We start from the raw sequence: 4,560 nt of genomic DNA, 5'->3' as shown, positions 1-4,560 counted from the left end.
TGGGACACTGTAAAGTCCATGGAGAATAAGAGCACCTCCTCCCAGCTGCCCACTGCACTGAGGCTAGGAAACACTGTCACCACCGATAAATCCACCATAATTGAGAATTTCAATAAGCACTTTTCTACGGCTGGTCATGCTTTCCACCTGGCTACCCCTACCCGGATCAACAGCCTTCCACCCCTCACAGCAACTCGTCCAAGCCTCCCCCATTTCTCCATCACCCAAATCCAGATAGCTGATGTTCTGAAAGAGCTGCAAAATCTGAACCCCTACAAATCAGCCGGGCTAGACAATCTGGACCCTATCTTTCTAAAATGATCTGCCGAAATTGTTGCAACCCCTATTACTGGCCTGTTCAACCTCTCTTATCGTCTGAGATTCCCATAGATTGGAAAGCTGCCGTGGTCATCCCCCTCTTCAAAGGGGGAGACACTCTAGACCCAAACTGCTACACACCTATATCTATCCCACCCTGCCTTTCTAAGGTCTTCGAAAGCCAAGTTAACAAACAGATCACCGACCATTTCGAATCCCACCGTACTTTCTCCGCTATGCAATCTGGTTTCAGAGCTGTTCATGGGTGCACCTCAGCCACGCTCAAGGTCATAACCGCCATCGATAAGAGACATTACTGTGCAGCCGTATTCATAGACCTGTCCAAGGCTTTCGACTCTCTCAATCACCACATTCTTATCGGCAGACTCAACAGCCTTGGCTCTCAAATGATTGCCTCGTCTGGTTCACCAACTACTTCTCTGATAGAGTTCAGTGTGTTAATCGGAGGGCCTGTTGTCCGGACCTCTGGCAGTCTCTATGGGGGTGCCACAGGGTTCAATTCTCGGGCCGACTCTCTTCTCTGTATACATCAATGATGTCGCTCTTGCTACTGGTGATTCTCTGATCCACCTCTACGCAGACGACACCAATCTGTATACCTCTGGCCCTTCGTTGGACACTTTGTTAACTAACCTTCAGACGAGCTTCAATGCCAAACAGCTCTCCTTCCGTGGCCTCCAACTGCTCTTAAATGCAAGTAAAATTAAATGCATGCTCTTCAACCGATCGCTGCCTGCACCTGCACGCCCGTCCAGCATCACTACTATGGACGGTTCTGACTTAGAATATGTGGACAACTACAAATACCTAGGTGCCTGGTTAGACTGTAAACTCTCCTTCCAGACATACATTAAGAATCTCCAATCCAAAATTAAATCTAGAATCGGCTTCCTATTTCGCAACAAAGCATCCTTCACTCATGCTGCCAAACATACCCTCGTAAAACTGACAATCCTACCGATCCTCGACTTCGGGGATGTCATTTACAAAATGGCCTCCAACACTCTACTCAACAAATTGGATGCAGTCTATCACAGTGCCATCCGTTTTGTCACCAAAGCACCATATACTACCTACCACTGTGACATGTACGCTCTCGTTGGCTGGCCCTCGCTTCATACTCGTCGCCAAACCCACTGGCTCCAGGTCATCAACAAGTCTCTGCTAGGTAAAGCCCCGCCTTATCTTAGCTTGCTGGTCACCATAGCAGCACCCACCCGTAGCACGCGCTTCAGCAGGTATATCTCACTGGACACCCCCAAAGCCAATTCTTCCTTTGGCCGCCTTTCCTTACAGTTCTCTGCTGCCAATGACTGGAACGAACTGCAAGAATCACTGAAGCTGGAGACTCATATCTCCCTCACTAGCTTTAAGCACCAGCTGTCAGAGCAGCTCACAGATCACTGCACCTATACATAGGCTATCTGTAAATTGCCCACCCAACTACCTCATCCCCATACTGTATTTATTTATCTTGCTCCTTTGCACCCCAGTATCTCTACTTGCACATTCATCTTCTGCACATCTACCATTCCAGTGTTTAATTGCTATATTGTAATTACTTTGCCACCATGGCCTATTGATTGCCTTACCTCCCTCATCCTACCTCATTTGCACATGCTGTATATAGACTTTTTCTACTGTATTATTGACTGTATGTTTGTTTATTTATTCCATGTGTAACTGTGTTGTTGTATGTGTCGAACTGCTTTGCTTTATCTTGGCCAGGTCGCAGTTGCAAATGAGAACTTGTTCTCAACTAGCCTACCTGGTTAAATAAAAAAATGGCTAGCTAGTTAGCGGGGCGCGCTAATAGTGTTTCAATCGGTGACGACACTCGCTCTGAGACCTTGAAGTAGTTGGTCCCCTTGCTCTGCAAGGGCCGCGGCTTTTGTGGAGCGATGGGTAACAATGCTTCAAGGGTGGCATTTGTCAATGTGTGCAGAGGATCCCTGGCTCGACCCCAGGTTGGGGCGAGGAGAGGGACGGAAGCTACACTGTTACATTGATGCTGTTGACACGGATCACTGGTTGCTGCGGAAAAGGAGGAGGTCAAAAGGGGGGTGAGTGTACCCTTCCAGTCTCCTTCAAGGTCACCCAAGTTGAGTCAAACAGAGTCAAATGTTTGACTCCGCCCACATTGAGCCCGGACCCGAATTGCACACTGTAGTCAGGAGTACTTGATCAAAGTTGACGTTTTAAAAGTGTTTATAGGGACGTCACAAGGAAGGATCTAAGATGGCTGACCTCTACTTTTGACATAAGATTTTGCCTTACCTGGACCCTTCTGCTTTTTATTCAACTGTGTTGTATGTAAAACATGAAATAAGTAAATTGATGTAATACTAATGGTCACACAATGGAACTACAGTGTTGCAAAGAACATTAACTTTTGTTACAATATACTGTCTATCATATTGGTGTAACTGTTATAACACAGGACACTTTGTGGGAACTTTGCATGCCTACATTGAGTTTTATTTGGAGTTCCCTTCCCTACATTCAATTATGATTTGTAATTCAAGAAATCATTTCAAATACATCAACTATGGAAGAGATTGGTTAGTCAGTAGACCTAACAGGTAGCCTATAAAGAGAAAGCAAGTAAAGTTGATGTTACCTGAGCTGTGTATGAGTCAGCTTTTAAAGTTACAAATACAGAAAACCCTCCCTGTTGTAACCTACTGCATTGCAAATTCATACTCATACTTGTATTACAGTAATGTTGAACATTATGATAATTGTAAATTACAAGATATGTTTTATAGTTGGCCTATAGAAACCCAGGTCCATAGTTTCTCCTTCAGGTAGGAAGACATTTTAGGAGACACCTGCTTTAGGGGAGAGTGGGTTAAGTTGAGCTACTTTTTACATTCAACATCACTCCATCAAGGGAAATATAGTATTCTTTCTAACAAATATATCTACATATATTTCAGGATGTTGTGTATCCCTGAAAATAATCAGAATTCATGTAAACATTACAGTTTTGAAAACATAGTGTCCAAAAAAGTGGTCTCTTGTCACAACTTACCCCATGTATTGGTTAAATTAAGCCACCTACACATTTCTGTACTAAATTAAATATTACCACTACCTTTTTTAAATGGTCTATATTTATTTCCCAAACATAATTCAACACAATCACATTTATTTTTTTATAATTTGAACACAGGCTTAACATCTAACAAACACTTATTTTTACAATTTACCATAGTCCAGGCCCTGTTGTTACCTTATATCTTAGCAATAATGCCTTGCATTACGCCTGGGAAGAAAACGCTTCAATTTGCTCGACATGTCCTTGGCTCAACTTAATCTAAGGTAAACATTTTGACTATATTAGCCCACACAGCTACAGGGATGCACTTTAATGCTAGGTTTAGGGCCTCATATTGAAGCTTATAGAGACCAACTAACTTCATAGAACTTTGTTCTATACATTATCTACTTTAGTTTAGGTACAAGCATCATGTCACGGCCGTCGTCGGAAGGAGACCAAGGTGCAGCGTGGTGAGCGTACATTTTCTTTTATTATTGTCAATGTCGCCAACAAAACAAGAAACAAAGAAACAACTGTGAAGCTTAACAGGGATATAGTGTCACTAACAAAGATAACTAGCCACAAACACCAAGGGAAAAAGGCTGCCTAAGTATGATTCCCAATCAGAGACAACGATATACAGCTGTCCCTGATTGAGAACCATACCCTGCCAAAACATAGAAATACAAAACATAGAAATAAAGAAACTAGAATGCCCACCCTAGTCACACCCTGTCCTAACCAAAATAGAGAATAAAAACCTCTATGGCAAGGGCGTGACAGTACCCCCCCCCCCCCCCGAAGGTGCGGTCTCTGGCCGCAAAACCTGAATCTATAGGGGAGGGTCCGAGCAGGCATCTATTCACGGCGGCGGCTCCGGTGCGGGATGTAGACCCCGCTCCACTTCTGGCTCCCCGCACTTTGGTGGCGCCTCAGGTGCGGGCACCTCGTCGCCGACCCCGGACCGGGAACCCTCGTTGCAGGCCCCGGACCGGGAACCCTCGCTGCAGGCCCCGGACCGGGAACCCTCGCTGCAGGCCCCGGACCGGGGACCCTCGCTGCAGGCCCCGGACTGGGGACCCTCGCTGCAGGCCCCGGACTGGGGACCGTCGCTGGCGGTTCCGGACTGGGGACCGTCGCTGGAGGCTCCGGACTGGAGGCCGTCGTTGGAGGCTCCG

This window comes from Salvelinus fontinalis, chromosome 9 (genome assembly GCF_029448725.1).
Source record: "Salvelinus fontinalis isolate EN_2023a chromosome 9, ASM2944872v1, whole genome shotgun sequence".
NCBI classification, from domain to species: domain Eukaryota; kingdom Metazoa; phylum Chordata; class Actinopteri; order Salmoniformes; family Salmonidae; genus Salvelinus; species Salvelinus fontinalis.
The sequence above is the reverse complement of the archived record's forward strand: the minus strand, read 5'-3'. Positions refer to the sequence as shown.